The sequence below is a fragment of the Pseudophryne corroboree genome, chromosome 2 (assembly GCF_028390025.1).
Source record: "Pseudophryne corroboree isolate aPseCor3 chromosome 2, aPseCor3.hap2, whole genome shotgun sequence".
NCBI classification, from domain to species: Eukaryota; Metazoa; Chordata; class Amphibia; order Anura; family Myobatrachidae; genus Pseudophryne; species Pseudophryne corroboree.
In genome coordinates, this window is record NC_086445.1 from 899,975,662 (window position 1) to 899,988,825 (window position 13,164).

The 13,164-nt window shown below is 44.9% G+C and overlaps 1 protein-coding gene across 3 annotated transcripts in view; it reads right to left on the bottom strand.

Annotated features, from left to right (window-relative positions):
- The window catches only part of SGSM2 (small G protein signaling modulator 2), a 765,216-nt gene that overhangs the window by 499,236 nt on the left and 252,816 nt on the right, over positions 1-13,164 (bottom strand). The gene's annotated exons all lie outside the window — the stretch shown is intronic.

Genomic DNA, 13,164 nt, shown 5'->3' on the forward strand with positions numbered 1-13,164 from the left:
TGACGTCAAATATGGACACAAATAGGCTGAAGTGATCGCAAGCGCTGAGTGTGTTCAGAGCTACTCAGAAACTGCACAAACTGTTTTTGCAGAGCTCGGATGCACATGCGTTTGCACTTCTGCTAAGCTAAAATACACTCCCTAGTGGGCGGCGGCATAGCGTTTGCATGGCTGCTAAAACTAGCTAGCGAGCGACCAACTTGGAATGACCCCCATGGTTTAGCCCAACTGCTAACAAATTTGCTGCTGCGATCAACTCTGAATTACCCCTATTGTGCAGCACTCTTGATGTTGGCCTCTTGAAGCAACGGGTTTGGACTAACCGTCAGCTCCAGGTGTTGTACACACTGGGCCTGATTCAAAGATGGACAGAATGCAGAGTTGCACACCAAAATGCAAATGCAGCAGGAGGTGTCTATATGAAAGAGACACCTCCTGCATTGCATTTGTGATCCGAGTGCCGTGTCCGTAGACTGATCACCATTGCGACCATCGATTGCGATGTTTGCAGGTTTGGCCAGGCTGCGTAAGCGGAGAGTTACTAAGCCTGGCCGCTTCCTGGCAGCTTGTGAGGCCAGGAAATATGCATGCAGGAAGATCCTGGCCTCGTCCCTCCCAGAATATAAGGGCGGCACTCCCCCATTTCCAGGAATGCTGGCAGGAACGCCTCCCAAATGCCAAATCAAGCTGTGGCTGGGACACACTGCGAGCGGACTCACAGATGAAGGGCTGCACATGCGCAGTCCTCCCACCATTAGAGATATGCACTAACCATCGGGTTAGCGTATATCTTTGAAATAGATCGAATATTCGAACCAACCAGTTGAGCACTGGCTGATCAGCCTGATAATAGCATAGTATGTACCTAGTATTGCACTCATTTATTTTACCTTTTAGATGAGTTTGAGGTCTAACGAAGGGGTAGGAGACAGGAATAGTAATTTATATTTTACTCTAGTCTACCCTAGTGTGAAGTGCAACCTTAAATAAATTAGCCAAACACTATTTACTGCTGCTATTCTTGTAACATATCAGTATCCAACCAAATCCAACACTGTGCAGCCATGTATCAAGTCTATTTTATGGGTGTGGTATGTAAGGTCGACAGTAAGTAGGTCGACAATGTTTGGGTTGACCACTTTTGGTCGACAGTAAGTAGGTCGACAGGGATGCTAGGTCGACAGGGTCTTTAGGTCGACATGGTCTAGGTCGACAGGTCAAAAGGGGATGCAGTCAAGATCCCACCGGACGGGATCCCGGCGGTCGGAATATCGATACCGGGATCCTGACCGCCACAATCCCGACATATTCTCCCTCTGTGGGTGTCCACCACACCCATAGAGGGAGAATAAATTAGTGTGCCAAGCGTAGCGAGGCACCGCAAAGGGGCTGCGTTGCGCTCGCCCCCCTGTCGGGATTGTGCCGGTCGGGATCCCGGTGTTGATATTCCGACCGCCGGGATCCCGTCCGGCGGGATCTCGTACTGATCCCGTCAAAAGATCGACATGTGTTTTTGATTATTTTTTTGTGTCGTTTTCTCCACACAGTGACCGGGAACCCCAATTAGTGCACCGTGTCCCCTCGCATGGCGAGCGAACGGACAAGGTGCCTCACTCCGCTACCGCTGCACTCGGCACTGGTTACCGTTCCCAATCGTAGTCCACGTGGATCGTAAAGTATGAAAAAGTTCAAAAAAAGAAAAACAAATGTGAAAAAATCATGTCGACCTAGAGACCCTGTCGACCTAGAAACCCTGTCGACCTACTTACTGTTGACCAATAGTGGTCGACCAAACCACTGTCGACCTACTTACTGTCGACCTAAAGACCGGATCCCCTATTTTATATATGTCTGTCTAACAAAAGCCTGATGTTAAATCGGGATTAATAAACAAAACAGTGGGGTACTAAATGAGCGCCTGAAATTTTTCGGGTTTTGTGTTTTGGTTTTGGGTTCGGTTCCGCGGCCGTGTTTTGGGTTCGACCGCGTTTTGGCAAAACCTCACCGAATTTTTTTTGTCGGATTCGGGTGTGTTTTGGATTCGGGTGGTTTTTTCAAAAAACCCTAAAAAACATCTTAAAACATTGAATTTGGGGGTCATTTTGATCCCATAGTATTATTAACCTCAATAACCATAATTAACACTCATTTTCAGTCTATTCTGAACACCTTACACCTCACAATATTATTTTTAGTCCTAAAATTTGCACCGAGGTCGCTGGATGACTAAGCTCAGCGACCCTAGTGGCCGACACAAACACCGGGCCCATCTAGGAGTGGCACTGCAGTGTCACGCAGGATGTCCCTTCCAAAAAACCCTCCCCAAACAGCACATGACGCAAAGAAAAAAAGAGGCGCAATGAGGTAGCTGTGTGAGTAAGATTAGCGACCCTAGTGGCCGACACAAACACCGGGCCCATCTAGGAGTGGCACTGCAGTGTCACGCAGGATGTCCCTTCCAAAAAACCCTCCCCAAACAGCACATGACGCAAAGAAAAAAAGAGGCGCAATGAGGTAGCTGTGTGAGTAAGATTAGCGACCCTAGTGGCCGACACAAACACCGGGCCCATCTAGGAGTGGCACTGCAGTGTCACGCAGGATGTCCCTTCCAAAAAACCCTCCCCAAACAGCACATGACGCAAAGAAAAAAAGAGGCGCAATGAGGTAGCTGACTGTGTGAGAAAGATAAGCGACCCTAGTGGCCGACACAAACACCGGGCCCATCTAGGAGTGGCACTGCAGTGTCACGCAGGATGTCCCTTCCAAAAAACCCTCCCCAAACAGCACATGACGCAAAGAAAAAAAGAGGCGCAATGAGGTAGCTGTGTGAGTAAGATTAGCGACCCTAGTGGCCGACACAAACACCTGGCCCATCTAGGAGTGGCACTGCAGTGTCACGCAGGATGTCCCTTCCAAAAAACCCTCCCCAAACAGCACATGACGCAAAGAAAAAAAGAGGCGCAATGAGGTAGCTGACTGTGTGAGAAAGATAAGCGACCCTAGTGGCCGACACAAACACCGGGCCCATCTAGGAGTGGCACTGCAGTGTCACGCAGGATGTCCCTTCCAAAAAACCCTCCCCAAACAGCACATGACGCAAAGAAAAAAAGAGGCGCAATGAGGTAGCTGACTGTGTGAGAAAGATAAGCGACCCTAGTGGCCGACACAAACACCGGGCCCATCTAGGAGTGGCACTGCAGTGTCACGCAGGATGTCCCTTCCAAAAAACCCTCCCCAAACAGCACATGACGCAAAGAAAAATAAAAGAAAAAAGAGGTGCAAGATGGAATTGTCCTTGGGCCCTTCCCACCCACCCTTATGTTGTATAAACAAAACAGGACATGCACACTTTAACCAACCCATCATTTCAGTGACAGGGTCTGCCACACGACTGTGACTGAAATGACGGGTTGGTTTGGACCCCCACCAAAAAAGAAGCAATTAATCTCTCCTTGCACAAACTGGCTCTACAGAGGCAAGATGTCCACCTCATCATCATCCTCCGATATATCACCGTGTACATCCCCCTCCTCACAGATTATCAATTCGTCCCCACTGGAATCCACCATGTCAGCTCCCTGTGTACTTTGTGGAGGCAATTGCTGCTGGTCAATGTCTCCGCGGAGGAATTGATTATAATTCATTTTAATGAACATCATCTTCTCCACATTTTCTGGATGTAACCTCGTACGCCGATTGCTGACAAGGTGAGCGGCGGCACTAAACACTCTTTCGGAGTACACACTTGTGGGAGGGCAACTTAGGTAGAATAAAGCCAGTTTGTGCAAGGGCCTCCAAATTGCCTCTTTTTCCTGCCAGTATAAGTACGGACTGTGTGACGTGCCTACTTGGATGCGGTCACTCATATAATCCTCCACCATTCTATCAATGGTGAGAGAATCATATGCAGTGACAGTAGACGACATGTCCGTAATGGTTGTCAGGTCCTTCAGTCCGGACCAGATGTCAGCATCAGCAGTCGCTCCAGACTGCCCTGCATCACCGCCAGCGGGTGGGCTCGGAATTCGGATTTGGGATTTCGAAGAATGCACAGTTCTTTGCTGTGCTGCTTTTGCCAGCTTGAGTCTTTTCATTTTTCTAGCGAGAGGCTGAGTGCTTCCATCCTCATGTGAAGCTGAACCACTAGCCATGAACATAGGCCAGGGCCTCAGCCGTTCCTTGCCACTCCGTGTGGTAAATGGCATATTGGCAAGTTTACGCTTCTCCTCCGACAATTTTATTTTAGGTTTTGGAGTCCTTTTTTTTCTGATATTTGGTGTTTTGGATTTGACATGCTCTGTACTATGACATTGGGCATCGGCCTTGGCAGACGACGTTGCTGGCATTTCATCGTCTCGGCCATGACTAGTGGCAGCAGCTTCAGCACGAGGTGGAAGTGGATCTTGATCTTTCCCTAATTTTGGAACCTCAACTTTTTTGTTCTCCATATTTTATAGGCAGAACTAAAAGGCACCTCAGGTAAACAATGGAGATGGATGGATTGGATACTAGTATACAATTATGGACGGACTGCCACGGTTAGGTGGTATAAAAAAACCACGGTTAGGTGGTATATAATACAATTATGGATGGACGGACTGCCTGCCGAGTTCCGACACAGAGGTAGCCACAGCCGTGAACTACCGCACTGTACACTGGTTGATAAAGAGATAGTAGTATACTCGTAACAACTAGTATGACACTATGACGACGGTATAAAGAATGAAAAAAAAACCACGGTTAGGTGGTATATATTATAATAATAATACAATTATGGATGGACGGACTGCCTGCCGACTGCCGACACAGAGGTAGCCACAGCCGTGAACTACCGCACTGTACACTGGTTGATAAAGAGATAGTAGTATACTCGTAACAACTAGTATGACACTATGACGACGGTATAAAGAATGAAAAAAAAACCACGGTTAGGTGGTATATATTATAATAATAATACAATTATGGATGGACGGACTGCCTGCCGACTGCCGACACAGAGGTAGCCACAGCCGTGAACTACCGCACTGTACACTGGTTGATAAAGAGATAGTAGTATACTCGTAACAACTAGTATGACACTATGACGACGGTATAAAGAATGAAAAAAAAACCACGGTTAGGTGGTATATATTATAATAATAATACAATTATGGATGGACGGACTGCCTGCCGACTGCCGACACAGAGGTAGCCACAGCCGTGAACTACCGCACTGTACACTGGTTGATAAAGAGATAGTAGTATACTCGTAACAACTAGTATGACACTATGACGACGGTATAAAGAATGGAAAAAAAACCACGGTTAGGTGGTATATATTATAATAATAATACAATTATGGATGGACGGACGGACTGCCGACTGCCGACACAGAGGTAGCCACAGCCGTGAACTACCGCACTGTACACTGGTTGATAAAGAGATAGTAGTATACTCGTAACAACTAGTATGACACTATGACGACGGTATAAAGAATGAAAAAAAAACCACGGTTAGGTGGTATATATTATAATAATAATACAATTATGGATGGACGGACTGCCTGCCGACTGCCGACACAGAGGTAGCCACAGCCGTGAACTACCGCACTGTACACTGGTTGATAAAGAGATAGTAGTATACTCGTAACAACTAGTATGACACTATGACGACGGTATAAAGAATGAAAAAAAAACCACGGTTAGGTGGTATATATTATAATAATAATACAATTATGGATGGACGGACTGCCTGCCGACTGCCGACACAGAGGTAGCCACAGCCGTGAACTACCGCACTGTACACTGGTTGATAAAGAGATAGTAGTATACTCGTAACAACTAGTATGACACTATGACGACGGTATAAAGAATGAAAAAAAAACCACGGTTAGGTGGTATATATTATAATAATAATACAATTATGGATGGACGGACTGCCTGCCGACTGCCGACACAGAGGTAGCCACAGCCGTGAACTACCGCACTGTACACTGGTTGATAAAGAGATAGTAGTATACTCGTAACAACTAGTATGACACTATGACGACGGTATAAAGAATGAAAAAAAAACCACGGTTAGGTGGTATATATTATAATAATAATACAATTATGGATGGACGGACTGCCTGCCGACTGCCGACACAGAGGTAGCCACAGCCGTGAACTACCGCACTGTACACTGGTTGATAAAGAGATAGTAGTATACTCGTAACAACTAGTATGACACTATGACGACGGTATAAAGAAAGAAAAAAAAATACCACAGTTAGGTGGTATATATTATAATAATAATACAATTATGGATGGACGGACTGCCTGCCGACTGCCGACACAGAGGTAGCCACAGCCGTGAACTACCGCACTGTACACTGGTTGATAAAGAGATAGTAGTATACTCGTAACAACTAGTATGACACTATGACGGTATAAAGAATGAAAAAAAAACCACGGTTAGGTGGTATATATTATAATAATAATACAATTATGGATGGACGGACTGCCTGCCGACTGCCGACACAGAGGTAGCCACAGCCGTGAACTACCGCACTGTACACTGGTTGATAAAGAGATAGTAGTATACTCGTAACAACTAGTATGACACTATGACGACGGTATAAAGAAAGAAAAAAAAATACCACGGTTAGGTGGTATATATTGTAATACAATTATGGATGGACGGACTGCCTGCCGAGTTCCGACTGCCGACACAGAGGTAGCCACAGCCGTGAACTACCGCACTGTACTGTGTCTGCTGCTAATATAGACTGGTTGATAAAGAGATAGTATACAATACATACAACAATATACTACTATACTGGTGGTCAGGCACTGGTCACCACTAGTCACACTGGCAGTGGCACTCCTGCAGCAAAAGTGTGCACTGTTTAATTTTAAATTAATATAATATTATGTACTCCTGGGGGCTCCTGCTATAACAACCTGCAGTGCTCCCCAGTCTCCCCCACAATTATTATAAGCTTTGCCTTTTATACATTGATGTGCAGCACACTGGGCTGAGCTGAGTGCACACAGACTGAGTCACACTGTGTGACTGGCTGCTGCTGTGTATCGTTTTTTTTCAGGCAGAGAACGGATATAGCAGAGAACGGATATATTATATTAAAATAAATAAAAGTTAACTAACAACAACTGCACTGGTCACTGTGGTAAACTCTGTCTGACTCTGCACAATCTCTCTCTCTCTTCTAATCTAATTTCTAATGGAGAGGACGCCAGCCACGTCCTCTCCCTATCAATCTCAATGCACGTGTGAAAATGGCGGCGACGCGCGGCTCCTTATATAGAATCCGAGTCTCGCGAGAATCCGACAGCGTCATGATGACGTTCGGGCGCGCTCGGGTTAACCGAGCAAGGCGGGAGGATCCGAGTCTGCTCGGACCCGTGAAAAAAACATGAAGTTCGTGCGGGTTCGGTTTCAGAGAAACCGAACCCGCTCATCTCTACTAAAAATCCTTTCCCTGGTAAAATGCAGATAACAGGTGTCTGTGTAGTATTGTATATTAAAAAGAAAATCTCAAGTGCCCATAAAGAAGCCAAAGAATAATCTTCTGTCCTACAGTAACTACCTCCCGTTACAGGCATGTAGCCTAACCAATTAAGTATCCTGGCAACCACAGAATGAATCAATTTACAAACTGACACTGTTATTACAAAGAGGAAAAGCCCTACTTTTGTGATCACAATTATACTACAATTCAGGGCTTACTCAGCTGGCAATTAATTGAATATGGTACCTCTTGTCCAACCAGTGAGCAGTATAACTGATCAATCTATCCGTTGCCTATCAACATCCAAGATAAAATACACATTGCAGGGTATGGCACAGTACTGTCTCTAACACCTTAATGAAACTGAAAGTGGATATAAGCACCTTTTAAGCATATAAACCAATGCTTCAGCTAATTTGATGAGAGGGTGTGGGGACATTTAAAAATAAGGGGAACTGATCTGCATCAAAAGAACATTTTAGCTTTTACTCTGTTTAATTTTTGAGCTTAGAATAAACCCAATGTAACGAGAGATGGACTGTAAGATCACAATGGCATTACTGCCATATATGGGACCAAGGGCGTTCATCTCTTTATTATCCTTCTTGAACATGCACTAAAATAGATAAAGATCGTCACTCTATATTTTCCTGTGAAAAACCTACCCAGTATTATATTACAACATGCCATTTCCAAGTCAACACCACTCACCTAACAACCACATAACAACAGCAGATAATTATATTTGACTTCATCAACTAAGTTGACCTGTTGAACAATAAAACCCATTAATGCATTCAGATATATGGGGTAACTATCAGTTTATGTAACCTTAACATCTTCTCGCACATAGCAAGCTTTCATCTGCCCCGCACAATATATACACCTATGCCCAGCTGCGCTGTCCCTTATGCAGCTTTGAGCAACTATTAGAATATTGAGAACCATATGCATCTCAGCCGATATTTACACTTGCAGCTGGCTAGGTGTAACTGGAATCCAACTGGGTGCTGGAACGTAGGCTCAGTGGTATGATGGTGAGCAGTTGGAAGCAAGGGCTACTCAGAGGAGGACGTACGCAGAGTTCAATCTAATTGCACCATACTTGCCTACCCTCCCGGAATGGCCGGGAGGCTTCCAAAAATCGGGTGGCCCTCCCAGCCCCCCGGAAAGGTGAGCAAGCCTCCCGCTGTCCGTGCTGCCCCTCCACGAACCTCCTCGGCCGGCCGCAGCAGAGAACAAGTGGGCGGTCCGAGGGGGTCCGATGAGGCGATTCGCGCTGAATCGCGTCATCGTAGCTCTGCCCCCCGCTATACAGCGCCTCTTTTCTCGGCACTGCATAGTGGGGGGCTGAGCCACGATGACGCGATCATGATGCCACGCCCCCCGTACTGTCCACTACCCTGTTGGTCACGCCCCCAGAACGTCCATCCTGCTGCCAGCCATGCCCCCATGCACCTAAAACGCTGCCTCCTCCCGAAAGAGGGAGCAGCAAAGTAGGTAAGTATGAATTGCACACAGATTTAATGGTGTAAATTTACTAGAGCTTCTAAAACAGAGAATTAGTGATGTTGCTCATAGTAACCAATCAGATGCTGTCTATCACTTCTTTATTGCCTTTTAGAAAATGATAGACAGCATCTGATTGGTTGCTATGAGCAACATCGCCAATTCTCTGGTTTAGAAGCTTTAGTAAATTTACCCCATTGTATCATTGATAAGCATGGTGAAAATGTGTGCTAATACTATAGTGCTGATGGCTATTTTCACAATCTGAAGGATAGGGGCAGCGTGTCCGCAAAGATAAGGCATTTCTGGGCATGCAACTTTGAATCAAGCTCAAAAGGTATATAATGGTCCACCATATGAAGCAATAAAAGTCCATTTGGGGAATACAGGAAGAATATCACACACAACACAATGCATTCAGGATGGGCATACCCTAGTTGGAATTTTGGCAAGTTCTATGCAAATACCCTGCAGAAAAATAAAAACTGATAAAACCATGATACATTTGCTCTAGTATGCCCCTTCACCACCTCACCATCCAAAAGATAATGACCCCTTCTCCTACTGTATATCTTTCTGTATAGGTCCAATGAGTAGCGGGGACTTGGTAGGATGTATTGTCAGATACGTGAATGCAGTACAGTGCTATTTTGAAAACTCAGAAACCTTTCAAGTATTCTTCTTAATGCACATGGAGGGTCCAATAAACTGCATTAAGTTGCTACAGTTGCAAGTTTTAGACCAGGTTAATGCATTACCTCTACATAGTAAAAAAGATAGACAGCTGGATGGAAGTGTGATTCTGCAGAGCCATCAAATCATTGCCATGGTGGTATACTATTATACGGGCATTAATTAGGTGTATTCATTATTTTGAACAGGATAACTCCTCCAACATCAATATGCAGTTATGTGTCTAACCACATTTCCCATCAGCCTACCCAGGATCAGCTGCCACAGAGTGATGGCAACACAAATAAATATATAAATATATATATATATATATATATATATATATATATAAATACGATGAAGGTACAGCGCCACATGTGACGGTGAAGAGTCCTATACAAAAAGTCAAATCTTTGACAAAAGACACTCCCTTGATGAAGTCAGACTGACGAAACGCGTTGGGCACTCCTGTCCTGACCCTCCTTACTAAGAAAAGCTATCTTTATAAATCTATGATACCTTTTAATACTCTGTGATATATATTTTATAGTTTATCACTGACCTGCAATCTATTTTCTAATTAACCAGTTGGATTTGGTGAAAAGATTTTTTTTTTAAGTTTTATCCTCTTTTTATGTTTTATGTAGGTGCATAGCCTTCTCTATTATTTTTATACTTGCACTGCATAGTCCCACCTTGTAGATCTTTTTATGCAAATTTATATAAAGTTAATTTCTTTTTACGTTTATACTTATACCATTGTCTGTCCTTGAAATAAATCTGTAATTCTTTTTAACCCCCCAAAAGAATCTCCTGTTACTGTTCCATTAATATACACATATTTTTTTTTTTAAACACATTTTATTAGGTGGATCACGAAATTGTTACATTAATAACAGAACATACCAGGCAAAGTAGGTAACCGAAGTACAAATGTAACTACAATAGGTTGTAACATCAACAGAGTGGATCCTTTTTTTTTTTTTTTTAAGTTAAGGCAATTGAAAAGGGTAACTCTCAGCAATGGAGTGGCCGTCCGTCAAAAAGAGTTGACAGTGGGAATTAGAAGAAAATAATACTCGGAGAGAAAATAGAAGGGGTCAGGGAAATAGAGGAGATAGAGCAAATTCAGTCAAAAAGAAAGAAAGGGAGTAGAAAGGGGTGGAGGGGTGGCCTCCAGAGACAAGAGGTAGGTAGAGCTGCAATGCACGGTGTCAAGTTGCAAATGGGGAGGAAGCCTGTTGTAAGGTTAGCCATGGGGACCATATTTTATCAAATTGTTTCGAGGTGTTACGAATAACAGCGGTCATGTATTCCATTTTATGTACATACCAAATTCGGGAGATTATCACCGGTATTGGGGAGGGAGTCGGGTTCTTCCAGTCCGTGGCTATTTGGCATGTCATTGCCGAAACTACATGTCGAAATAGCTTGTTTTGGTGTCTCTTGAGAGTATGGAGGGTCATAGGGAGCAGACAGTATTGGGGGTCAGGAGAAATGGAGGTGTCAAATAAGCGCAAGAGCAATGTAATGAGCTCACCCCAAATTTTAAAAATTTTTGGGCAGGTCCACCATATGTGTAAAAACGAGCCAACGTCCGCACAACCCCTCCAGCATCTATCCGGAGTGTCGGGAAACATAGTGTGTAGACAGGAAGGGACATAATACCAGCGGTAGAGTAATTTGTAGATATTTTCTTTAATTCTTACACATATGGAACTGGAGGCTGCATTATCCCAGATATCCACCCAATCTTCATTGTCTATAGTGAATCCCAGCTCCTTTTCCCATGCCAACTCGTGAGGGGCCCGGGATGAAGGAGGGTGGTTGCTAAGTAAAGCGTAAATATCGGAAATGAGGCCCTTAGTGTTGGTGCGTTTCCAGCTAATGTATTCGAAGGGGGATAGTTGTCTGTGGAGAAGGGTAGTGGTAATGGTGGAGTGAAAATGTCTAATTTGCAGATAGCGAAAGAAGTCCAAAGAAGGGATTACTGTTCCTTCTCGAATATCTGCAAATTGAGTGAAGGTAGCGTTAGAAGTGATGTCATTAATATATAGCATACCGCTCGAGCGCCAGGATGTATACGAGGACCTACACGTACCCGGGGGGAAGGCTGGATTGTGAAATAACGGAATTAGCGGGGACGGGTATGGGGCCAAAGTGAACCGTCTATTTGCCAGGTCCCATATCGCTAATGAGCGACTTACCACGGGATGTGAAAGGGCCATACGGGGGCGCTGGTTCCGGCGAAGCCATAGTAGGGAGGATAGTGTAGCTAGACCCATCTCCTCTGCCTCAATCCTCACCCAAACTTTCCCCGTCCCGCCCTCGTTGCACCATTGTGCACATTGAGAGAGTTGCGCAGCATAGAAGTATTTTCTAAAGTCCGGGATACCCAGCCCTCCGCCTCTGGAAGGGCGCTGAAGCATTTTAAGTCTGACGCGAGGGCGTTTAAGGCTCCAGATAAAAAAGGAGGTTTGGCGTTGCAAAGTCTTAAAGACATAGGTAGGAACATAAATCGGGAGAGTCTGAAACAAATACAGAAGTCGGGGGAGTACACTCATCTTGACAGAATTTATTCTGCCTATCCATGAGATGAAGTAGCTGGACCATTCCAACAAGTCATCTTTGATTTTCTGCAATAAGCGGGGGTAATTTGCTTGGAAAAGTTGGTGGTGATGATGGGTCAAGTACGTACCAAGGTACTTGATTTTCTTTGTATACCAATTACAGGGTAGGATAGTTTGTAGGTCTTGTTTGAGAGCTGCCGGGATATGAAAGTCAAGGACCTCTGTTTTGTTAACGTTCATTTTATAACCGGAAAACTGTGAATATGAACGGATCTCAGTTAAAAGAGAGGGGAGGGATTGGGCTGGATCTGTGAGGGAAATCAGGACATCATCAGCGTATAACGCTATCTTGTGCTCGGATAGGCCTGTGGATACTCCGTGGATAGTGGTGTTATTACGGATCTTTGCTGCCAGGGGCTCCATGACTAGTGCGAAAATTAAAGGAGAGAGGGGGCATCCCTGCCTGGTGCCATTGGCAATCCCAAAACTGGCGAATGAAACACCGTTAACCAAAACCTGGGCTGATGGGGAGCGGTAGAGTGCTTTAATCCCCTCTAAAAATTTTCCAGAGAATCCCATTTTGCCAAGGACTGCGTAGGCAAAAGACCACGAAATGCGGTCGAAAGCCTTCTCCGCGCCGAGAGCCAGAATGAGAGAGGGAGACTTCCGCTTTTGAATGGAGTAAATTAGGTCTATAGCCCTTCTAGTGTTGTCAGACGCCTGGCGGCCAGGAATGAAGCCGACCTGGTCCGGGTGGACCAAACCGGGCAACAGGGGAGCCAGACGGTTGGCTAATATTTTCGCATATATCTTCAGATCGACATTCAATAGTGAGATTGGTCTATAATTTGAGCAACTAGTCGGGTCTTTGTCAGGCTTTGGGATTACCACTATGTCGGCCCGGGTCGTCTCCGGCAGAAAGGA